General features: G+C 44.4%; 1 long non-coding RNA gene across 1 annotated transcript in view; it reads left to right on the forward strand.

The window, feature by feature from the left end:
* Positions 1 to 926: 926 nt before the first annotated feature.
* LOC310867721 overlaps positions 927 to 26684 on the forward strand; it is a 58294-nt gene continuing 32536 nt past the window's right edge. The window contains exon 1 of the long non-coding RNA XR_014570020.1: positions 927 to 997. This is a non-coding gene — a long non-coding RNA (uncharacterized lncRNA). The remainder of the gene's footprint in view (positions 998 to 26684) is intronic.

Here is a 26684-nt window from a genome sequence, read left to right on the forward strand (position 1 = left end):
GGATTTAAGTGAAGCATCTATAGGGACCTCTAAATGTGATGAATGATTGATGTTTGGAAGTGTGACAATAGGGTAATTCAAAATCAAAGAAGAGGGAATGTCCTGTTTGCATTTTTTAAGTTTAAACATTAAATAAACCTTAAATAAACATCTGAAAAACGTTTACTTTGTCAATGGGTAATAGTGAATATTTAATAAAGAGTGGGGCAGATGGCTCATATATTTGAACGTGAAATCATTCTCAGAAACCTTTTTGAATGATCAGTAATTTAGTGAGATATGTTGAATAGTGAAGGGTGTGTGTGTGTGTGTGTGTGGGGGCACTGTGGGGTGGGGGGGGGGGGGCATGGAGAGACAGGGAGAGAGAGACAGGGAGGGGGAGAGAGAGAGAGAGAGAGAGAGAGACTGTGACCAAAATATTAGGCTAGTACAGTTGTAGCCGCTACACACAAGAGTGAAGGAGCTCAGGGGAGAGGCCGAGAGGTAGAGAGACTCCCGCGCCGTTCTACAGCAGTGCAGTACGCGCAGAGTAGAGACCATAATATACTGCTACTGTACTGCATGTTAGATACAGTGCATATTATACTCCCTCATCACCACCAGTTCAAGGATACATCCAGGACGCCCAGCGGCTGTTCTGTTCTCTCTGGCAGGAGAGAGAGAGAGAGAGAGAGAGAGAGAGAGAGAGAGAGGGAGAGCTGGGTCTGTCTCCCCTCCTTTGAACGGCTGCCTGCAGCCAGCCAGCCTGAGACGGACAGAGAGGTTTTCTTGCCGTCAGAGTGGTGGGAGGAGGAAAGCAAACAAACACACCGAGTAGTCAGACTCGGAACAGAACGGAGGAGCCACGCCGCCCTGCAAAACAAAGAGGAGTCCACAACAACTGAACTGAGTGAGGACTGGAGGAGGAGGACAAACCTCTTTTAGAATAACGATAATCGCACGGTGGTCGGCGGGGGATTGTCGTCGCCGTTTTCGTGCCAGCGGAAGAAGAATTAAGGTGAGGACTCGGGCGGGGGGTTCATTATCTTTTATATATTTAACTATGTATGTCTTTGTTTATTATGTATGTCTCGGCGAAGGCGTGTTAGTTAGTTGTGGTGCGTTGTTTGTTCATCATTACTCATTACGGGGGAAACTTAACCTCGCCTCACCACCAGGCTTTAGGGGAACTAACTACAGAAAGTTATCTGGAGGGCTGGCTGTGTGTGTGTGTGTGTGTGCCACAAATAATACTGTACTAGAGGTGGAATCAGCATCCTTTTGTCCTCAGTGTGAAGCGCGCGTGCAGTTGTAGTAGTACAGGCTATCCAATCATAAAGCAATGTTCACTGCCTTTGTTGTAATAATAGCCGTGGCATCTTCACCCAGTAAAATCCTCTGTGTTGATGTAGAGTAGACTATAATAACTCCCAGAGTAGCCTGATACAAATTGGCTTTGGTTTGTACCCTATTATAGGCTACACTATAGGTTACACAAATAAATTTACACTGTCTTGTATTGAGTTGTGCTTAATGAAATGTATAGGCTACTGTAATTCTCCCAAACTGTTCCTTCAATCAATCAATCAATCAATCAAAGAATGTATTGTGTACAGTTCAAAGTACAGGTAAATACAGATTCTGCTATTAAAGAGGATAAAACCAGAAATGGCACTGTATAGGCAACCCGGTCTCACCCATACCACGGATTGGCAAATGCGTGCATATATACACTGATTCCGTGTATATATACGTTTCCCTGTCAGTGACGTCACGAGGCTGCCGGGTTGGTATAGGACTTTTTCACATCAGGGTCCTCTATTTTCAATTCATCAGCATTTAAAGACATACACATCTATACAAAAGAAGAAAGAAATCATGAACATCGTGTGTGTGTGTGCGCGCGCGTGTGTGTGTGTGGGGGGGTGTAGCAGCAATAGAAGTAGAGTCAGCAGACTATATTGTGGTTTTATTTATTTTTCTTATTCAATCCATACACTATATCATTATTATTGACAACCCTTACAGTGACAATATGTCTCCATCGTACATGCTGTGTTGTGTGCTTTATAACGTGCCTCACGTGTCACGTCAAACACATCAATGCATTCTGAATGATGCAGGTCCCCAATGTGGTTGAAGCCATTTTATTACGACCTGTAAATTACTACTGCTCCACTCCAGTCCCCACGCAGCCCCCTCCTCCACACCCCACCACCCCATAACGCAGCCCCCTCCTCCTCCACACCCCCCACCTCATAACGCAGCCCCCTCCTCCTCCACATCGCCCTCACTCCATAAACCCCAGAAGGTCAGTATTTAACACCAGCTGTATTCAGTGGCGGACAAGGTACTTTACTGTATAGTAACTACAGTAAAAGTATCTTTCTATCTAGAAATCCTCTGTTACAACTTAAGCACAAGTCTGGAATTCAACTTTTTGAGTGGTGCAACCACTCCAAGGAACAACAATGTGTTGGTTCACCTATGTGTTGGTTAATGAGCACCAGTATATATATACTGAGTACCAGTAGGGGCGCTGTTGTGCCAGAAACAGAGAGAGGGATAGTGCTGCACTGTTGCCTGCTAATGAGGGGGGGGGGGATTTTTCTTGAGTAAAAGTACTAAAAAGTGTTGTCCCATTTCAAGTTTTCAAATGTGCAATAGTATAGATATTTGGAAAATAACAGATCTACAGGCTTGATGCGTCACATTATGTTACTGTTAGATACAGTTTTGGTAAATTGCCCAGCCCTATTTATATATATATATATATATATATAGTCTGCGGTGATGTGAAAATAGTGTTGTATGAAGAGGCTGTAGCTCCGTTGTTGTGACATGGAGCTGACAGTGAATGTTTTGTCGCTGCCATATAGTGACTATAGGAGTCAAAGGGAGATGACTGGACACATCAATTTGTCCAGCCAACCGTTTTGTTCATATTTTACACGCATGTACCAACAGAAACATACACACACGCACTCACACATACACGCACGCATTCTCAATTTCTCACACACACACACACACATACACACACACACAGGTGCGTGCGTGCTTGCGTGAATGTGCTTCTATGAAAAAAAAGTTCACAGTCTATTGCTTTTGTATACATGTATAGTACGTGTTTAGGTCAGGATTTATTTTAGAGAAGGGTCCTCGTAGGAGTGCAGTGAATGGAATGTCTCCTGTGAGATTGATTTGCTCTCCAGTTTGCTGTAGAAGAGGAGCTGGGCCTGGGGGCCAGGTAGTCTACCATAAAGGTCTCTCTCTCTCTCTCACACACACTGCGTTCGTTCAAGTCGGAGAGCTAAGCGAACATGGCTGAGCTGCCAAAATGTAAACGCCTCTGCTGTCCGAGATGTATAAGCTTGTATGTGGTATTCTGAGCGCACATGGCTGTCTGGTAACAGCGGGGACCCGAGGGATCGCGACCCACTAGGTTGAGAACCCCTGCTTTAATCCACGCTACGCGCCTGTGACGAAGCAGGGAGAACATGGACTTTTTAAAACATAACAGCATGTATATATGGACAGGAGTTAGAAGCTTTCTGCCCGGCAGCACCAAAGTGGTCCCCTGTGTGTAGTATAGTGTGCCTCCACTCTGCACAGAGTGCAAGTTCTCCCGTACGTACGTGTGTCATTGCTTTATCTAAAGCACATGTTGACTTTGAGATGGATTCCTCTGACCTCCATTCTATTTTAGTTTTTGTCTTTTGTGTTTACATCCTGTTGCTGCATTTTGAAATCCCCAGAAGGGCCAAATAGGTTTTTCCCCCCTGCAATCTTGTTGAAACTCAGGATTCTGTTTACATGTAACCTAGTTAGATGTATCATTCAGCGAGGAATAGCTTCCATGTTCTCCCTTTGTTTGAAATGGGTGTTTACTGTTCACATTTCCCTTGAAAACAGAATATTTCACAAGTTTGTAATCTGAAAGTGATGAGGTAAGCGTTGTTTGATCAAAGTCAAAGTCGTACGAAGTCACACACACACACACACACACACACACACACACACACACACACACACACACACACACACACACACGTTACCGCAGTGACATTTGTTCTCCGCATTTGACCCATCTCTTGGAGCGGTGAGCTGTAGCCGTGCCGCGCTCGGGAATCATTTGATTAGTATAGATTTGCCCCCCCAATCCAACCCTTCATGCTGAGTGCCAAGCAGGGAGCCATTGGGTCCCATTTTTACAGTCTTTGGTATGACCCGGCCGGGGATCGAACCCCGACCTCCCAGTTTCAGTGTGGACACTCTAACCACAAGGCCACTGTCTGGTGATGTACTCTGTAAGGACATTGTTGTCAGTGCTAGATCTGTTACAGCCCAAACATTTGCATGTATACTAAGCAGAGGTGATATGGCTAACAGTTAACAGGTAATGGTTAATGATGCTGGTTAATGATGCTGGTTAATGATGCTGGTTAATGATGCGTTAACAGACACACACACACACCTCCCCTGAAAGTCTAATTTCTCTCCAAAAGCCCTTGAATATGATGGAATATGGATTTATTTAAGGACTTCTGTGATTATGATACACTCAAATTTCATATCACACACACCATACCTGTAACATCTTATTTATTTATTGCCTCCTTAACGATTAGATCGGTAAGGCCTAACGGTTACTGATTAATAACATTTCTCCAAATGGCCATCCCGACTGTATCAGATCAATATCTTGGTGTCCCTATTTTGAGCATGTCATTAGGCAAAATCTTTCATAATTGACAGAAATTAAAAAGCCAATCAAGCTCAATGCATCGGATCGCGTTGTGAGCTTGTAGATCTTTTATTTTTTATTTTTTTTTGCTATCTTTGAATGAAACACGTCTTGTGTCATTTTCATGCCTACCTGGCCTTTTTGTGTGCACCCCAGACATGTTTTAACTTAAGCAGCTTGATTGATTCAATATTTAGATATTTAGATGTTCATTTGATCAGACACGCCCCTCTCCTGTGGCTCATTAAATGTATCTCTGTAGAGTCTCAGTAATTAGTCTGGTCATATTTATCACATAAACGGTAAAATGGCCTATTTTGCATTAATGAGTGGATATAACAAGGTACAAAGACCATTAATGCAACCGCAATAACATTTATTTAATTAAACCAGGCATAGGATACATTTTTGACTATTTAAAACAGAAAATACCTTGGGGCCATTTTCTCTGAGTTAAACTAACACAGACATTCACTATGTGACTTCCAATTCGGTGCATTGGGCCCTATTTCCGTCAGTGCCTTATGCCTTATCCCTAAACTTCTTTGCCTTTTTATTACTATTTTGAAACATATTTTTGAATTGTTCAATTAGACAATCTACAAGCTCACACCATGTCTCTATAGAATTTACTTTATTGTCAACATCAACCAGTAGGTGACCTACCTGACACTATTATATGGTCTAAATGTACTCAATTGAAGAGTTGGTAGACCACCTTTTTTTGTCTTGTTCCTGTTAACTGTATTGTCCTGTCTGTCTTTGTTTTTGTTTTATGTTATGTTTGTTTGTTTTTGTTTTTTTTCTTGTTTTTTTCCCCCTTCTGTTTGCTTTGTTGTATTATTTTACCTATGAAAGCCATTTATTTGTTAGAAGGGTAGGCACTATAATAAGCTTAGGCTTCAGCCTACACCTTTTTGGTCAATGTTTCTTTTGCAAAAGAAAAAAAGCAGGCACTGTATTGATTTGTTTTAATGACCAAAATAAATAAACTCTACTCTACCTGCAAGTATATGATCAAATCGTTAATTTACGAAAATAATAATAATAGTTTGAATTTGGAGATACAAGGTTTTGGCCCGAGTGACAGACAGAGCTTTAAGTGGCTAATCCCAGGGTAACATGTCTCACTAACCACCACCTATACCAATCAATGTTTGTTTGCTCCTGTCTTATACCCAGGCAACATGTGCACAATATGCTGTGTACACACAGACAGGTGATTGGCTGAGACTATACACTGTATGCTGATGCACTGTGTCCACAGCCAGGGGAAAGGCAGGTGATTGGCTGAGACTATACACTGTGTCCACAGCCAGGGGAAAGGCAGGTGATTGGCTGAGACTATACACTGTGTCCACAGCCAGGGGAAAGGCAGGTGATTGGCTGAGACTATACACTGTGTCCATAGCCAGGGGAAAGGCAGGTGATTGGCTGAGACTATACACTGTGTCCACAGCCAGGGGAAAGGCAGGTGATTGGCTGAGACTATACACTATATGATGATGCACTGTGTCCACAGCCAGGGGAAAGGCAGGTGATTGGCTGAGACTTACACTGTATGCTGATGCACTGTGTCCACAGCCAGGGGAAAGGCAGGTGATTGGCTGAGACTACACTGTATGCTGACGCACTGTGTCCACACCCAGGGGAAAGGCAGGTGATTGGCTGAGACTTACACTGTATGCTGATGCACTGTGTCCACAGCCAGGGGAAAGGCAGGTGATTGGCTGAGACTATACACTGTACAGTACAGAAGATGCACTGTGTCCACAGCCAGGGGAAAGGCAGGTGATTGGCTGAGACTGAATGCACGTTTGGAGACTGACTTGTTCTGGCTGCTCACACCAGGGCTGGACTGAGAACAGTACTGAGAACGTAGTAATTTGCACTTAATTACTTTCCACCACACACACAGATGCACACAGGACACATACCTTTTGGGAGAACTAAACTAATGCTTAATCTGTATGATATAAAGTATAAATGCGGCTTCAGTGGTTGTAAATGTGCTGTCTGGCGTCTGGTCTGGGAAAGCAGCATCAGAGACTTTGAGTCGTCTTCTAGTCTTCAGATGAAGAGAGAGGCGCTTCTCTTTACTTCTTCTCTCCATCTTTCTCTCGCAGCTGTTGGATGTTTCATGTGAAAGGATGGAGGCATAAAGAAAAGCACAGGTTTGCTGCCATTGGCCTTTTCATGTGCAAATGTTGACACCTGTGTGCCTGAAAAAAGATAAGTTGACATTAAAGATGATTCATTCACTTGGATAAATGAATCGTTTGATGTTTGGTGTTAAATGGAGCATTTCCCGTCAGGCTATATCTTATTTCAATGAGCTGATAGATCCACTCACTGTCTGGAAGGAACAGATAGGACGAGATAAAACAACAAACGCAGTGCTTATTGTGAGAGCCTCAGATCTCTCAAGGAATTGATCCCGTAGCTGGACCTGACTGACGCGCCATTCTGACGCCGTACTGTTTATTCGCTGTGTGTCAGGCAGCCCCAATAACGCCACACAGGCAGCTCTTCATGCTTTTAACGTATTTATTTCACCATGCAAAGAGTTGTGTACAGCATCAGATCGGCGTGATATTAAAAATAAACCATAATTAGACAGATATGATGAATGGATACTTCAGACTGAAACAGACAAACATTTCGCTCCACACCATTTCAAAGTGCTGACGTACCTGCGGTCAAAGCCGTTTGCCCTTCCGGGGGGAAGTCACCTATGATGTTCACAATATTTCATATTAGTCATACCTTGAAGTATAGAGCACCAAAGTCTGGCCATATATCGTGTCAAATAAGAACTGTGTTCCAAAAGTGAACTCATAATCCCAATCATCCCACCGATTTGACTCGTATGGACCTCAATGCTTTCATATGAGACGACTGTCTCATATTATTGTTATTCCCATAGAAAAAAACGTGTGCTCTATTATTCTATTATACCCAGTGTATGTATGCTGATGCAGTGTGTAAATAGCCAGAGGACAGGCAGGTGAATGGCTGAGACGTGCACGTTTGGAGACTAACTTGTTCTGGCAGCTTACAGCCTCCCCCCCCCCCCCCCCCCATGACACCACACACACACACACACACACACACACACCTGCGCGCGCACGCAGCCGCAGAGACTGTTGTTCACATTCTATAAAAATACAGGGCAGTAAAGAGCGCAGTTATGAGAGGAACTGGACAATGTGGGGATTTCCACTTTGGAGTATCAGACTCTGTTCGGTCGGGGGGGAAAGGAGCATCAAGCTGTGGAGAGACGAGACGAGCCTTCTGGCTTTTCTCCACAATACAGACCTCTGTAATAAGAAGGACATGGAACACCAGGCGTAATATCACCCTGACCTGTGGAGGGCAGTAATACGCAGCAGCGTCAACACTGCTGGAAACCCCAATAGAAGAAGAAGGTAACTTACTGCTTCTTTTTTTAAATGATTTTTTTGTGGCTTTCGCCTTTTTATTTTATATATTCTTTTTATGGAGGGATAGACAGTATATAGGCTGACAGGAGATGGGGAGAGAGATGGGGGAGTGACATTCAGTAAAGGCCGTCGGGATCGGGAGTCGAACCCGCGGCACACTGCCAGACTGGATTACCAGCCGAGGTGCCTGGACCGCTGAGCCACGGCCACGGCCAGGTTACTGCTTCTTACATAAAAAAAGAAAATATGCTAGGATGTTTGGGACATCTATAGTGACACCTTGTAAATGATGTAGACAACATCAGAAAATCACAAAACACATTATCGAGAAATAAAACCCTGACAGGATGATTAAACACGAGACCTAGTCGAGGTGTTTAATTAATTAAAGGATTTTTTATCATCATCCTGAAGGGATTTTATTTCTCGATAATGACCCGCTTATTAGCCCCGCTTATTACACGGCTATAAATTAATACATTGACCCAAAAGCAACAACAAAGCGAGGTGTTCCGTCGCTTACGGTAATGAAAGTATTCCATCAGTGTTGCGTTTGGCCGTCTGCCCAGCGCAGAGCACCGCGGTCGCCTCGAAAAACAAGTGTTGATCATGTTGGATACGCCATGAAATCCAATCATATTTAATAGTGGAGCACCCTTCATTGATTAAAATGGAAACATTCCCTGCGTTGACGGTCTCCGAGGCTAACGGTGACGCGACGCTGACGGACGCCCCCCCATGGCTGCAGTGGAGACTGGAGGCCCGGCCATATAGGGCCGATTCATACTCCTATTTTACCGCTGTTTCGGCGCTGTAGTGCCGAAATGATTTCGGCTCGTCAGAAATTTTCAGTAGCACCGGACAGCCGACTTTAGGACGGCACCCGCCCCCCCAAACCTCAAATGACGTCACATTGTAGGCTCTACAGAGCCGAACCGACTTTTATTCGGCTCTAAAATAGGAGTATAAATCGCGCCTTATAGACGGCACGTTTCTGAGGAGCCGTGTGGTTAAAAACACACTCTCTCCCAAAGGGATTCCCAGAGAAACACTTCTCGTACAGTTTGTCCTCCATACATAATTTCCCCCCACATTCTTCTATCACTGTCCTCCCTTAACCCATTTATGCCTGACGTCGAAATTTGTAAGAATGTCTTCTAAATCATGACAGTTTTCTTACCTTTGTTTCTGTATCAGTGGTGCTCAATATTTCATTTCAAGGACACCAAAAACGATATGTAATTGGCCACCGAACCCCATCTGAAAATATGTTGTTCAAGGGACCCCCCCAGAAGCAAAGATTTGAGTTAATAAAAACGTTTGCTCTGAAAGAATATTTATTCAATGATTTGAGGCACATTTTCATGATTTTTTTAAAATAGGAGACTTACAAGCTCATAGCGCGGCACTTGGTGCCGCACTATGAGCTTGTAGATCTGCTATTTTTCAATAGCTAAAGTATAACGTAATGCTTTAAAACACCATAAGGGGTTCCCGCCCAGAATAGGTTAAAACAAAAGAGAGAAAGAGATAGAGATGAAAAATCACCTCTGCCATCTCCTTCATTAATTTCCCCTCCGTCTCCCAAGACGGCAACAGATACACTTCCAGCTTCTCCTCTCGTCCGCCTCATTTGCATGTGGGCTTTTTTCCACGTTCCATTTCCACGTGGCTGCCTGTGTGCTTTCTGACCAGGGGTCAGATGGATAATTAACCCTTAATTTGCTAAACCCCCCACCCCCCAAAAGCGATTGTCCAATCAAATCAAACCAAATCCAAATAGTTTAGCAACCGTTGCTATAATGATGGAAAGCTTTTGTCACCTCAGTGTTATTTTGCATGGCTGTGTGCCTGTCTGTGTTGTTGGACACATACTGTACACAGCAGACACGTAACTAGATGTCAGTGGGCCCCGACTCAGGCTTTGAATTATTATCTTTTATTTACTTTTAACATTTCATTTACATACAGTTGTAAAATGCAACCTATAAATAAATAAATACATTTCCTAACTAAACCACCCCAACCCTTCCCCGACCCTTCCTAGTACAAGAAACTATATCTAATGCATGATTTTCTTTTGACCATGATCATCTGTGCTACAACATGAATAAAAAGAACATGACAGGCTGATCAGCGAGTGACCCCGACACTGCTGACAGCACCCCCCCCCCCGCTCGCGCGCCGATCGCTGGTAAACCAATAAAGTCGCTCCAACTTTGGTGATGTCAGTGTTCTCCGCTGCGTTCTACTGCGGGGAGGGGATGGGAGGAGGAGAGGAGTGGGAGGGGGGGGAGGGTGGGGAGTGGGGTCCAACGCTATAGTTTGTTCCGCCTTTCTATGCCCAGAGAAGCATAGAGGCTTCTGAAGTTGACATTCTCAGGCTGACCTTTAGTTCTCTCTATTCTGCATTTCATGGTTGTTATTTTTTTATTCCCTAATTTCTTTCTCTCTTCGTTACCCTTTATGATAGTGGTTCTCAACCTCAGACCATTTTTGCATGGCTAATGTCCCCCCCCCCCCCCCCCCCCCCCCCCCCAGAGTCCAAGGGGTTAATATCGAACACGGAAACTGTACATACATAGAGATTTTATCTTTTTCTGGGTGTCTCTTATTTTTCGCCTGCCCACTAGGCGTCCCTGATTTGAATTTCAGGTGCCGTATAGTTGGCGACCATAGATGTGCCTGTAGAGTTGAACGCACAACGTGCATTTCCCAGCCGACCTAGTGTGTGTGTGTGTGTGTGTGTGTGTGTGTGTGTGTGTGTGTGTGTGTCTAACTTCAGTCAACAGTCTGTGAGATGAAAGGGGAAGTGGTCAGAGATCTTAGAACAACCAGAAAGCAAACAAAAACAGGAAGTAACAAACACAGAGGGAGCCGCTCAAACGAGAGAGATAAGAGCCAGGCGCTCAGGAGACACATCGGCCTAGCTTAGCTCATGTAGATTTGTGTATTACAGTTGTAGGGTATTGTTAACTTCAAGTTACACAGTCAGAAGCGTGTGAACTGTGACATTGTTGGTATAGAGAGGGTATGCGCATGCTTAGAGTGAATGGCACATCGAGTGGCAAAGCAACATGCAAAGTGAGTTTAACATTGTTTAATGTTGTTTAATGCAATCAGATATGACTTTGTTTTTTGGATGCATGGGCTGAAGGCCTGAAAGTAGTTTTTTGCCACTCAGTAGTATTCCTGCATAACTTCCGGGTTTGATGATGATGTCACGTGCATACCCTAGTCTATGGCTATCATGTGCAGAGCATGTATTAGTTTTGAAATATTCATTAGCCGGTTCGATTCCCCGGACGGGCAGGAAAAATCTGCGTGGGGAAGTGATTGTCATCACTCCGCTGTGCCCTTGAGCAAGGCACTATATATTTTTTTTAAATAATTCTTCTTTAATCGTAATTGAAGTAATAGTTTTAAATGATCGTGATGTTGATTTGAAGTCATATAATTGCCCAACCTTACACGCACGCACGCAGGATGCATGCACGCACACACACACACACACACACACAAACACTCTCTCTCTCTCTCTCTCTCTCTCCCCACCCCACCAACCGATGTTAATAGTGTTGAGCCTTGACCACGAAGGCTGCAGTAAACTACAAAGTGTGCCTGTTTGCTTTTATATGTTTGATTAAGCTGCTGTCGACGCTTATGTGGTTTTCCCCACAATGTTTGTGTTTCTCAGTGCTATAAATCACCTTAAATCCTGCAGTGCTACGCAAATACGACTCGGACTTACCTAGGGGGACATTTTTCAATAAGTAGAGTATTATTGTGTATACTTACAGGACCTTAAGTTAACAGTAACACCCCCATCGCCCAGGATGAAGTTCCCCAATTGATTACTTGCACGAAGACAATGATTTATTTATTGTATTACAAATTTACATTTTTAAATATGAAAATGAGGCATTATGTAGGAAAATATGCAAAAGAATAGAAAATATCAAAAGTTACTACTGTGGAATGGTTATCATGTATTAATTTACTTGTATTGATCCTATAAACAGTGTAATATAGTGTAGGTCTAGTTTTTCCCACCAATTTTGGAGCTCTGGCTCATGGACTAAGAACCTAAAATAACTGAACCGGTTCCCATTGGGAGCCAACCGGTGGAAAAGAACTGAACCGGTTCCCATTGGGAACCAACCGGTGGAAAGGGGGTCACAGACAGACACTTGGTGCATTCATAGATGGATGATCTAGTGTTGCAAATTGCGGCTATTATCTACCAAGCTCAGTCTTCACACCTACACCACATTGTTTTGATCAAACAGATAGTCCCATTGTGAGGGGAGTGTGATTTGGGCTTGGAGGAAGCTGGCTTTTTGGTCACGTCACTCACAGCCTTCACGCCTCCTCCTTTCAGTGAAGAGTATGGGCGCGCCACATAAAATTATGCTAAATATTGGTGTTTTTTGTTTTTTTCCCCCCTAAAATGTAGTTGCTTTTTTGGTCATCGTTTCCTAAATGTTGTTTAAACCAGTGATTGTCACACATTTTAATGTCATTTTAATGACATTGTATAGAGGGTATGCGCATGCTTAAAGTGAATGGCACATCGAGTGGCAAAGCAACATGCAAAGTGAGTTTAACATTGTTTAATGCAATCAGATAGGACTTTTCTGTTTGGATTGGGTTGTCAAGGCCAGAACTCAGTAGGCATTCCTGCATAACTTCCGGGTTTGATGATGATGTCACGTGCATACCCTCTATTGCCAAAATTAATATCTATTCAATGACTCCACATGGACTCCCATCTGGGAACAAAGTGCCATACCCGATTATGTTTTTTTTAATACATAAAAAAGCTTGAGCTTGTAGATTTTCAAATAGCTGATGAATATTATATGTACATTTTCTCATTTGTGGAGTGGCTTCTTGTTTTCATAGACATGGTCGTTTATTTCTGTCACAAAACCTGGCAACACTGGTATTTGTCTGGAGACTCTTATCATGCTGGAAGAATGGTGTGTCTCTAGGCGGGATCTAAATTAACGTCTCATCGTGTTATCACCTAATTATTTTCATTATAAGTAATTGAGTAAATATATCACAACATTTCCTAAAAGCTGATCCAATTCATCGACATACCGCACTTAAATGTCCTGTGTTCATTTTATATTTTTATATTCAGTATTTCTTTGAATATAAATATAAAATATTTTATCCATTCATGAGTTGTCCTGACTGAAGAGCAGTTTTCTGAGCTCGTTGATCTTATTCCCTGTGGTAAATGGTGCATTTATATAGCGCCTTCATCCAAGGCGCTGTACATAGATTGTGCATTACATTCACACACCGATGGTGGAGGAAAGCATGCAAGGCACCAACCAGCACATCGGGAGCAATTAGGGGTTCAGAGTCTTGCTCAAGGACACCTCGACACTATGTGCAGAAGCCAATGAGGAGGTGTGTTTGTGATATATTTTGTGTTACATTTTATTTGTCTGCCAGTATTAAGTAACGCTTTATTTTCATTTATGTTCACCAGTTTGATGTCGGATTGTTTCGTCTGTCGTTGTGTTCAGAATAAATCCCCCAGGACTGAGCTGTTGTGGTGCGGCTACTTTTAACTAACACATTGGAGTACGTCTTCCTGGGACATTTACTGTGCGGTATATACTGTCTGTCTGGTGTTAATTGTGTGGTGAGAATGTGTTTGTGATTAGATTAGCTAACTCCCACTCTCAGTTTATTTCGCAGGGCTGCGTACGGCTTGTTTGTGTGTGTGTATGTATATGTGTGTGCGTGCGTGCGTGTGTTATCGCCTTCGCTGTCAGTGTTTGGCATCGTTCATTTGATGCTGTCTTTTTCAAAAGTAGACGGACTGTCAGGAACTAACAAATGAGTGGTGTGCCATTTTACTGTATGCACACGCACGCACACACGCACGCACACAGGCACGCCACAGGCACGCACACACACAATTACTTAAAACAGTGGTAGGCAACAGGCGGCCCGCGGGCTAGAACTGGCCCGACGGCAATAATATCTGGCCTGACAAATTATTTCGTGAATAAAATACCTAATTTCCAATAGCGTACTGACAGTCTGCAGGTAGGATATGGACAGCAATAGTGTTGAATTGATGAAACAGGGTAGCCGAGTTACTGTACATAATATTTCCTCATTATTCCCTCTGAGATACCTCTCTGTATCGTATCTCTCTCTCTCTCTCTCTCTCTCTCTCTCTCTCTCTCTCTCTCTCTCTCTCTCTGAGGGGCCTTTGACGTGATTGATTGATTGATGACTTGTCAAAGTTGTCAGTGGTGACCTTCCCTAACAGCAGTGTCTTTATATCTTCGGGCGGAAGGGGGGGGGGGGGGGGGGTACAGTACGCTCGGGTATACAGTATATGTCGTGCAGCGAAAATAGCTGATCTTCAAGCTCACAACGCGGCCGCTACTATACTACGTGACACCGTCCATCACACAGCAACGTGTGAAGCAGGGCTATATTGGAGAGAGGCAGGAGGAGATGGATGGAGGGGTGTGTTGTAGGAAGAAGCCAAGAACTTCTGTCAAATGTGTCCCGCTAGCTGGCGAGGCTGACACAAGCCTGTGGGGTTTTTTCACATCACGTTTAGCTTTCATGTTGCATGTTCTTTGTAACGTTTCCTATCTGAGAGTTGCTGATATTCACTCACGGACGGACGGTGTCACTCCGTCCTGCGTACTGCCTTGTTGGGTGAGCTGATACTGGTGGTGAGTGTGGTGTGTGTGTGTGTGTGTTTGCACGTGTGCACACAAAGGCATGTATGTGTGCATGGACGTGTGTACAGTATACACTACTGTGTGTGTGTGTGTGTGTCTCTTCTTATCTTTATGATATTGATTGTTCTTGTCAGTAAGTAGCCTTGGGAATTCTGGAGCCATGTGGCTCATAAGGTCGGACGCCTATATCTCTGGTTTTCCTTAGTGTGAGGCAGCTTGATGTACAAACACACCCCCTGGACATACATGACGCTAGCATGTCGCAGGGACTTAACTCTATAATCCCACGCCTTGATGTTGAGTGCCAAGCAGAGAGAAGCATTGGGTAAAGGACTTGGCCGGGGATTGAACCCCAAGCTTCCAGTCTCAGGGAAGACACTCTTAATTAGACCACCAAGGCCACTGAGCTGGTACTGTACATGGACGTCTAAAGTATGTACTGCAAGTTCTGTAGCCCTGGGGATGACCTAGCCCTCCAAGCAGAACCCAATGGTACTGAAGTTTCTGACATTTTTGACGACCCAGACCATGGGGTCCTGTTCCAGCAGTACCCTGCCACCTGGTACGCGGACATAAATAAAACATAAACACCGTGAATACGGCCTGTCTGCGCTCTTTTACGGATTCTTTCCCTCTGAGGGCTTCTGAATCTGTGAACTTTAAGTACCTATACATACCGCTGCGAATATCTCCTGTGGCGCGGAAGCCGTTAAGTATTTTTAATCTTTGTTTGATCGATTTGGTCGCTTTGATTCTTCTCTTCCTTCCTTGTTTATTGACACCTCATTGTACCGCCTATCTGGCTAGCTAGTGGCGCTATAGCTATGACAGAGCAGATCAGAGGCAGGAACGTAGCCGACACAAGCCAACCGCACACCGGGAGGCGGTACAATAAACAGTAAATAAACAAGAAGAATCAAAGCGACCAAATCGGTCAAACAAACGGCTTCCGCGCCACAGGAGATATTCGCAGCGGGATGTATAGGTACTTATAGTTCACGAATTCAGAATAACTCAAACAAAAAAAGGCCGTCAAACGCCGCAGATACGATGTTAGCGAGCAGATTTATGTCCGCGTTCCAAAATTCCCATACGAAAATATAAATATGAACAGGGACCCTACACAAAGCGACATCCAAATTTCAGAAAAGCTTTATGGAGGGTTCCGAGAGGGGCTAGGGATGACCCAATGTGGTCCATAAGGTCCAAGGTCGGAAGCCTATATCTCTTGTTTTTGTAGCGTGAGGCGGCTTCATCTACTGCATGAATACACCCCATGGACATGATTTCAGTATGTCACAGCTCCATGTACAATAATAATAATAAGCAAGCAACATCCTAATCAGTAAAACATGTTTAGGGAAAAGCTTTCTTAAAAAGGTGGGTCTTAAGTCCATTCTTAAAAGAGTCAGTAAACTGTGGTGCTCTCAGGTGAGCAGGGTGAGAGTTCCACAGACAAGGGGCTGTGGTGCTCTCAGGTGAGCAGGGAGAGAGTTCCACAGACATGGGGCTGTGGTGCTCTCAGGTGAGCAGGGAGAGAGTTCCACAGACATGGGGCTGTGGTGCTCTCAGGTGAGCAGGGAGAGAGTTCCACAGACATGGGGCTGTGGTGCTCTCAGGTGAGCAGGGAGAGAGTTCCACAGACATGGGGCTGTGGTGCTCTCAGGTGAGCAGGGTGAGAGTTCCACAGACATGGGGCTGTGGTGCTCTCAGGTGAGCAGGGAGAGAGTTCCACAGACATGGGGCTGTGGTGCTCTCAGGTGAGCAGGGAGAGAGTTCCACAGACATGGGGCTGTGGTGCTCTCAGGTGAGCAGGGAGAGAGTTCCACAGACATGGGGCTGTGGTGCTCTCAGGTGAGCAGGGTGAGAGTTCCACAGACATGGGGCTGTGGTGCTCTCAGGTGAGCAGGGTGAGAGTTCCACAGACATGGGGCTGTGGTGCTCTGAGGTGAGCAGGGTGAGAGTTCCACAGACATGGGGCTGTGGTGCTCTCAGGTGAGCAGGGAGAGAGTTCCACAGACATGGGGCTGTGGTGCTCTCAGGTGAGCAGGGAGAGAGTTCCACAGACATGGGGCTGTGGTGCTCTCAGGTGAGCAGGGTGAGAGTTCCACAGACATGGGGCTGTGGTGCTCTCAGGTGAGCAGGGTGAGAGTTCCACAGACATGGGGCTGTGGTGCTCTGAGGTGAGCAGGGAGAGAGTTCCACAGACATGGGGCTGTGGTGCTCTCAGGTGAGCAGGGAGAGAGTTCCACAGACATGGGGCTGTGGTGCTCTCAGGTGAGCAGGGAGAGAGTTCCACAGACAAGGGGCTGTGGTGCTCTCAGGTGAGCAGGGAGAGAGTTCCACAGACATGGGGCTGTGGTGCTCTCAGGTGAATAGGGAGAGAGTTCCACAGACATGGGGCTGTGGTGCTCTGAGGTGAGCAGGGAGAGAGTTCCACAGACATGGGGCTGTGTGGCAGAAGACCCGGTCGTCCATGTACAAATACATGACGTCCTGGACTGGACATGACGCTAGTATGTCACAGCTTTATGCACACGTAAGTTGAGCTGCAGTTAGTGTTGACGTGTCCTTGGGCAAGACGCCGAACCCCTAATTGCTCCCGATGAGCAGGTTGGTGCCTTTATGGTCGCATCGCTGACTGTATGAGTGTGTGTGTGTGTGTGTGTGTGTGTGTGTGTGTGTGAATGGCTGAATACTATGTAAAGTGCTTTGGATAAAAGTGCTATATAAATGCACCATTTACCATTTTACCATATTAATCTGTTAGCTTTTTGTTCTAAAATGAGGCCTCAGCTGCATGTGCTTTGTGCACACACATTCACACATACGTGCGTTCACACACAGACGGCTACATCGGTACACCCACTCGCCTGCCTCTCCTGAAATACTTTGAGATTCCGTTAGCGTCCGTGAACCTGAGGTGCTTAAAATACATATTTTATAGCATTTTCTATTTTGCCCACGCACAACATCCTGGAAAGGGGTCCAATTGTGTCCGCCCACCCACCCGCTAGGCTCTCACCACCACATGCTGTTCTGCGCTGGTCCGCTGCTGCCGTTCCATTATTCTGGTCTTTTCCCCGTTGAGCGCTGCTGCCGTTCCATTATTCTCTGGAGGCCAGACTGTAACCAACTAATGGAGGACCCTCATTTAATGATATACCTCCCTTCCTCTTTCATTAGAGGCTCTTTGGATATCCATTAAATCAATACGGGGAGTGATTTGGAGGGGCTTCCATTCTGTGGTGACACTGACAGATGTGTGGCGAAGGTTATTTTTAGATGCGGCGGTGTGTTGGTGTTTATCGGTGTGGAATGCTTCATTCCAGATGTTTTATTTTGGAACACATGCATGGGATGCCCGGAGGGGCGAAACGCTGTCGTATTTAGGTTGATATGAAAAAGACGGGGAGCAGAACTATATCGTGCATGTGCGGACATTCCACTTTTTGAGTGGTGAAACCACTCCAAGGAACAGCAATGTCCGTGTTCACCGTGTTGGTTCACCCTATGTGTTGGTTCACCTATGTATGTGTTCATGAGCACCAGTATGACTGACTACCAGTAGGGGCGCTGTTGTGCCAGAAACAGAGAGAGAGAGATAGTATTAGTGCTGGACTGTTGCCATGAGAGAGAGAGAGAGAGGAGAGGAGAGGAGAGAGAGGGGGGGGGGGAGGGGGGAGAGAGGAGTTGCACCACTCCGTTCACACGGGTGTGATTTTTCTTTTTTTTTTGGGTCCAGCGGCGTATTCTGAAACTGGGATGTGCACATCGTTTTCCTTCTTTACTTACTTGCAATAGACAGCTATGTCTCCTTCCTCACTTTTACCTCTAATAATCACCAAAGTAGATGAATGTAGAGATTCGATATTGTAATCTTTATATTATTTTTGAGGACGTGGCGAGGTCAGCGGTATGACATCACGGCGGCGCCCCTCGGGAGGAGTATTTAAAGGCCACTCCACAGGAGACTGTGACATTTTATGGGCCGGGCCAGAAGCAGCATAGCGTCCTGCAAGCGTATAGCGTCTTACAAGATCTGTTATTGTAGCTCATTGCTGGATCGTCTAGGTTCATTGTCCCTTAATACGACTTGTGTTCTTAGTATATATTATTCTTCTAAAATATCTCAATTTTTTTGGTACCTGAGATAAGATATAAACAGTACATAACCTATAAGGGCAGCAAACAGAGCAGCATCGAGTACGACCCGCTAAATGCTTTATTTCATGGTGAATGGTAATCTAATAATGTCATGATTGTGGCAGCCCATATATGGGCTGCTGCCGACTGAGGGGAAAAGGCTTACTGCGAGAACTGATAAACTGTTATTGTGAATACAACGAATGAACGTATACTTCCACGAATCCACGCGTGTGAGACATCTTTCCTTTTAGCCTATTATGCACTCGGACAGCCTGGCAAAGTGGTGATGAAACCCTGACCGAAACCCTGACCGTATTCAGAGCGTCTGCAATTATGTTCAGACCTCCTGTGGCTAATTGGATGTTTACAGGCAGGGTCTTATTTGGTGAATCCATCCAGCATTTAACCCATGCTGGGCGGGATCCCCTTTTGGTGTTTTAAGTGTAATGTTATACTTTAGCTATTGAAAAATAGCAGATCTACAAGCTTGTAGATCTGCTATTTTTTTAAAGTCGTGAAAATGTGGCGCAAATCTTTGAATATATTCTTCCAGAGCAAACATTTCTAACTCAAATGTTTGCTTCTGAGGGGTTCCTGGAATAACATATTTTCAGATGGGGCCAATTACTGTGAATTACATATCATTTCTGGGGGTCTTTGACATGAAATATTGAGCACCACTGATACAGAAACATAGGTATTTCAGAAAACTGTAAAGATTCTTTAAAATTTCTCAGTCCAAAATGGATTAATATAGCTCCCGTTCTGGCGATTCCGTGGGGGGGGGGGGGGGGGGGACGGACGTACCAGAGACAGAAGGAAAGCACAGACATGGCAGTAATCAGAGTATGTAGTCGTCGTAGTAATTGGATGTTTCTGGGCGTGAAGAAAAGGCGGGGGGGGGGAGTGGCTATTCATTTAAGGGAACACAAATCACAGAGTCGACACCACGCTGATAATTGCTGTTATCACCCAGACAGCTTTGATTTAGCGTGTGTGTGTGTGTGGTGTGGGGGATTGTGTGTGTGTGTGTGACGTGTGTGTGTGTGTGTGTGTGTGTGTCTGTGTGTGTGTGTGTGTGTGGTGGATTGTGTGTGTGTGTGTGTGTGTGTGGTGTGGGAGATTGTGTGTGTGTGTGTGTGTGTGTGTGTGTGTGTGTGCGTGCGTACATGTCAGTGCGGGCGTGTGGTAGGGGATAGTTTATGTATGTATGTGCGTGTGCGTACACCTATTGGGGGGTTGGTTGGAAGTGTGTGCGTGCATATACAGTACATGTTGTAGTGGGGGGGGGGGGGGGATAATCTGTGTAGGGGTGGGGGGGGGGGGGGGGTTGGTGGGCGGGGTTGGTGGGCGTCCGTCAAACGATCCATATACATGATGGATGAAGGCTACAGTACGTATCACAGTCGATTAGCGAGCGAGGAAGAGGAGTTGGGGCCTACGGTGGCCGCTGAGGCCGTATTGGATATATATATATATATATAATCTCGTGTTCCAGTTCCCATGTTGAAAGGTTTGCGGTCTTGGGGGGAGGGGGGTGGGGTGGGGGGGTGTTTCACATGAGCTCATAGCGGACGGCGTGCACGGCGGTGGGCCGCTGGCCGCTGGGATGGGGGGCGGGGGGGGGTGGGTGGGGTGGGGGGGTGTTGATGGATGGTTAGTCATTTCGGATGGATGGGAAGTTGAACGAAAATAATCCCAAGGTGCTTTGCAGGTGCGCTGTAGCGCTGACGTGTCACGAAATGATGTAGTGAGTGACGACGGACGAGAGACTAGCCCATTCTGACCTGAGATCAGATTAAAAAAAAATGTCTTCTACATCCCGAAAAATCTATGTTTCTATGTCAGTCGTTCTTAGATTCTTAAAAAATAGCAGACCTACAAGAGAGAAAGTGAAAGAGCAGTGGCTGGAAATAGGTTTTCAATGTAATGAGTCCCGGGATGCAGGGATGGTCTTTTAGAAATGAGTCCCAGGCAGTGTTGTTTTTGGCAGCAAATTTTAGTTTTAGTCGTAGTCTTTTGAAAAGTTTTGATTTAGTTTTAGTCTCATTTTAGTCACCTGGAATGTGTTAGTGTTGGTCTAAGCTCATAGCGCGCCACTCGGTGGCGCGCTATGAGCTTGTAGATCTGCTATTTTTCAATAGCTAAAGCGTAACATAATGCTCACACCAAAATTGGTTCCCCCCAGAATGGGTTATATGAACATACTGTATATCTGTCAGAGAGGTATATAAGTCACTAAAAAGGCGCACAAGCTTATTTCCACTGTTTTGCAGAGACATTAAAAAAGAAAATCAATAATAAATACACTCATACATTTTAAATGTGCTAGACAAGTAAAGTGGCAAATAAAAGAACAACTGATTTAATACAATTCAATTAACAACCATCCAGCAGCATCAGCAATAATACCCCACCCAAAAAAACAAACACAAATCATCAAAGGAGGGCCCATATAGCCCAATGCAAATCAAATTGGGTCCCACATTGGGAGTAGAGATGTCCCGATACTGTATCGGACAAGTATCGGATTGGCCCTTATTTGGTCATATGGGGTCATATCGGTATCGGTGAATATGCCAGTCTAACCAGCGATCCGACACAGGGGTAAGGGGTCGACACTCGACACTATGGCAGGTAATAAAATGTTGGGACATGTGGAGTTTGCTTTGGAGTTGGAGTTGCCAAAACTGCAAGCGCACATTTGAGTGAGGAGTCTGCTATAAACACAACACGAGATACAGTAGATAGCTATAAATATAACACAAGATATATATCTAGATAGCTACAGTATAAACACTATTCCCGGTTGGTGGACTTCAAAATAAGACATATTTTTGTGGTATCGGATCGGAAATGAAAAAAGTGTATCGGGACATCCCTAATTGGGAGCATATTGTACGTGTACATGAATGTGCATACATACACTGCACACACAGCCGGCGGTGGCTCAGCGGTAGAGTGGCCGGTCGAGCAGCCCGGTTTGATCCCTGTGTCCTTGAGCAAGACGCTGAACCGACGTGCAGGTTGGTGCCTTGCATGTCATCTGTGTGTGTGTGTGTGTGTGTGTGTCAAGGTTATTATAGTTAACTATAACTAACGAAAAAACGAAAACTAGAATTAAAAAAACATTTTAGTTAACTGAAACTAAACTGAAACTAAAATAAATTAAAAAACGATAACTAAACTAAAATTGTATTGTGTGTTCACAAAACTAACTAAAACGAACTGAAATGATAGACAAAATGGCATTCGTTATCGTTTTTTTATCAATATTTATATGCCTTACGGACATTTAGAATATAAACCTTTTAAATGAATTCGGTTCTTTTCCTTATTTCCCGAGCCGTTTTTACGGCACTTTTCAGCACCGTAAGGCAGCATGTCACAACGCTTTACGACCCGTGTTTACATTCTGCAGTGCAGCCCCGTGGTCGCTTCAAGTTTTAATGCTGCTGCTTGCATCTCGCAAAAATGGCAAAAGTTGGCAGAAAGAGTGGCCAGACGTCCGGTTTCACGCCGGACAGTCCGGTTTTAGAACCACCTGTCCTCCTCCCAACTCAACCTCTGGCCGGACACATAATTGTCCGGTTTTGTGTGATATACAGTGCTTGTGTCATAAGTTATGACACAAGCACTGTATATCACACAAAACCGGACAATTATGTGATTTTAATACAGAGACAACGTAAATGACAGTTATGACTCATAACTGTCATTTACGTTGTCTCTGTATTAAAATCTCCGCAGAGCTGCTCAGCTCCGCAGCGAGCCAGCCACACTCCCTCTGTCAAAGAAGAGAGAGGAGACGTTGCCATGTCCGCTTAATTATAAGCGACTTTGGCCTTGTTTTATAAAATAGCCTACTAAGCCTAGTCAGGCTTCTTTTGGGCTTGTTTTCATAGACATGGTTGCTTGTTTCTCTTCCAAAACCTGTCAACACTGCCAGTGGGATGGTCTGTTTGTTTTTTGTGGAATGTGTGTTCTCACAATCACTTTAGTATAGTTAATGCAGGGATAAATAAACCAAAAATGCAAAATGAAAAACTACATTTAATGAGCAATATGGCTCGACATCATAAAGAAAGGGAGGCTAAAGCACTGTGAACATAGGCTACTGGCTTCATTCTATGTCCCACATCGATGACCATAAGACTGTATAAAAAACCCCACAAGAAAGAGATTCAACATAAAACATATCTAAACATGAAATAAAATAAATTGATTATAAAAGGAATGACCTTTGTGGTACCCCATCATTTAAAAAGGTTAATTGAATTAGCAAATATATGTTCTCTGTGGACATACTGCTGGAGATGATGGTGGTGAAAATCAGGTGCGTGCAATAGTATAGTAATAATAATAATATCTGGAATTTTATAGCGCTTTTCTAAACACTGTGTGTGTCTGTTTGGGGGGGGGGGGGGGGGGCTGGGGAGAGAGCCCCGCAAAAGTGTCCTCCTTTCTGAGGTCTTGCAGGTGGCCACCACAGCCCAATATGGGATTTCTTCGAATATGACTGTGTGGGAGATGCAAGCAAGTGCCTTGTGGATGAGGATGGGAAAATATGCGAAGTATGTCATGGTTGATTGTCCAACAGAGACTGAATATATATACTTTTAAATGGTATCTTTTGTTGAGTTTTTATTACACAATACTTGCTCTGATCTTTTTTAATCATATACTTCGTTACAAATAAACCAAAGTACGAAAAAACTAAAACTAAACTAAAACTAAACTAAAACTAAACTAAAACTAAACTAAAACTAAGCATTTTCACAAAATAAAAACTAAACTAAAACTAGCAAACCCGCTCTAAAAACTAACTAAAACTAACTGAATTAGAAAAAAATATGTCAAAACTAACTAAAACTAAACTATAATGAAAAAACCAAAACTATTATAACCTTGGTGTGTGTGTGTGTGTGTGTGTGTGTGTGTGTGTGTGTGTGTGTGTGTGTGTGTGTGTGTGTGTGTGTGTGTGTGTGTGTGTGTGAGACTGGGAGAATGTAATGCACTATCTATGTAAAGGGTTTGGATAAAGGTGCTATATATTACCAATAACCATTTACACTGTAAATGGTTATTGGTAATTATATAGCACCTTTATCCAAATTATATGTTGAGTGCATGCTTTGATGGCTACAGTTTTATAATCAGTTTTGATGAGTTAACCTTTGTGGAGATCTTCTCAGTTCTCATTGTATGCTATTACTGCCATTCAGGATGGAAAATGAAATCCATTTGGATTTGGGGAGAAGTAGTTTCATAAGGGGCTGGTATGAAGTACTTGATATAAAGAGAACATGACAGTTCACTAGTCTACACTCTACTCTACACCTGCCTTCATTTCATCTGATTGTCTGTCTGGCAGGCACTTAACAAGCCATCGTTAACTGTGTCTGTTAGAGAGAGGGGCAGAGAAGAGTGGCTTTGCTCAACTTGATTTATACTTATATTCTCCACTCTTCATGCTTGAGTGTCCAAGTTGCTCCTTTACACCTGACAGGGGGGAGTTTCCCTGGTTGGACGTAGCGTGTGGAAGGAGCACGTTATTCCAACCAGTTCCTTTCCCCTCCATCAGGCGTCCCGGCTGGCCAGGGGGAGGCAGTTTAGAGACCAGGATTACTGCATGTTTTTGTGAGGGTACCTACCCTAGGGGACACGGGGAGAACATGTAAACTCCACACAGAAAGGCCCTTTCGCCAACCCCGCCTTCGGGTATGGGCACTGATGACGCGGAGGAGGAAACACGCCGCCAGCACCCACAGCGCCCCGAGCGGGAATCGAACCCAGGACCTTCTAGCTGTGAGGCGACAGCACTACCAACTGTGCCACCGTGCCCCCGTCTCTTTAGTTTACAACAAAGCTGCTTTCATGGAAATGTGCGACAGGATAATTTCCTGCACTTGCACGCGCCACACTTTTCTGTTCTGTCCTCTGTTGCCGTGTGTCCATCTGCATACTCTGGGTGTGATTGGATGATTAGAGTAATCTGGTCATAAGAGTGAGTGTCTGTGTGTCTGCTGGCCTTTCATGACACCTGACCCACTTTATTCCAACATCTGTGGCTGTGTCTGTCTCTGCCGCGCGCTGCTGCCTCTCGCATTATTCACGCTGGCTGGGGTCACTTCACGCGCAAACAAAGGCCTCCGAGATGCAGTGGAGTAAGCAAAAAGTATACACTTTCAAGTAAAGTAACTCTAAACTTTAGTGTACTTACTGTAAGTAAAATACTAAATCATGAAAGTTTTCTGAAACTGAAAACCCTATGTTTCTATATCAGTGGTTCTCAATATTTCATGTCAAGGACCCCCAGAACCTATATATAATTGGCCACCGACCACCATCTGAAAATATGTTGTTCCAGGGATTTGCGCCACATTTTCACGGGGTTTTTCAAAAATATCAGACCTACAAGCTCGTAGCGCGGCACTCGGTGCCCAAAACGGGTTAAGTAAAACATGCAAGTGGTTTTTCCACCGCTGCTGGTAGCGTGAACAGCATTGTGGGACAGTCGGTGCTCCAGATGCATTGTGGGACAGTCGGTGCTCCAGATGCATCCCAATGCTCTGTTTACCAGCCAGACCAGGTGAGAGATTAGATTGCCATAGCCATAGCTGTCTAATCTAATCGTTTTCGTATCTTTGAAATAATGGTCTGAGGATTGAAGGTGAAAGCTATTTCTTTCTGGGTGGAAGTTTCCCCAGCAAGAGAGGAGGAGGCTTGGTTGAGATAGGGGGGGTTGGGGTTTTTCGGGGTTACTTCAACCGGACCGCAAAAAAAAGTAATTTGGGCTCATTTTGGGTCACTTCTTGGCCACCCGCTGTGTTGTGTTGTCTGCAGGGGAGAATAGTCCAAACATCCACCTGCCGTGACTCAGATAGTGTTCTTTCAGAGATTAAAATAGGGTGCATGTTGCATCCCAAAACGCAGTTTATAGTTAAGGGATGCAATAAAACAACAACCTCTGCATCCACGGGATGCACTGCTGTACTGTTTTTTTATTCTAGTTTATTTTGCTATAGCTTTAGTTATAATAATCATTTATTTTTCTGTTTTCTACTACATGAATATAACCACATTATAACCATATACAATGACATGGGAGTTAAATGCTACAATTTGTAAAAAATAAATAATTTGCAAAATATAACAAGCAAAATATAACAAGCTCACAACGTGTCGCAGTGCGACACGTTGTGGGCTTGTAGATCGGCTATTTTAAGCAAGTGACGGCATCAAGGCCCGACAAAACACATTTTGTTTGACTAAATCAACTGCAGATTTAGTCGACTAAAACTAGACCAACACTAACACATTCCAGGTGACTAAAATGAGACTAAAACTAAATCAAAACTTTTCAAAAGACTACGACTAAAACTAAAATTTGCTGCCAAAAACAACACTGCCTGGGACTCATTTCTAAAAGACCATCCCTGCATCCCGGGACTCATTACATTGAAAACCTATTATCAGCCTCTGCTCTTTCACTTTCTCTCTCTGCCCCCCCCCCCCCCCCCCCCCCCACCACATATCCCTGCGGTTATACAAGGACACAACAGGCCCATAGCTCACAGACAGATGAGGACGTCGGTCCTTGGCACACTGTGTGGAGAGAGAGAGAGAGAGAGGAGA

Source organism: Protomyctophum parallelum (genome assembly GCF_964188405.1).
Source record: "Protomyctophum parallelum genome assembly, chromosome: 12".
Lineage (NCBI taxonomy): Eukaryota > Metazoa > Chordata > Actinopteri > Myctophiformes > Myctophidae > Protomyctophum > Protomyctophum parallelum.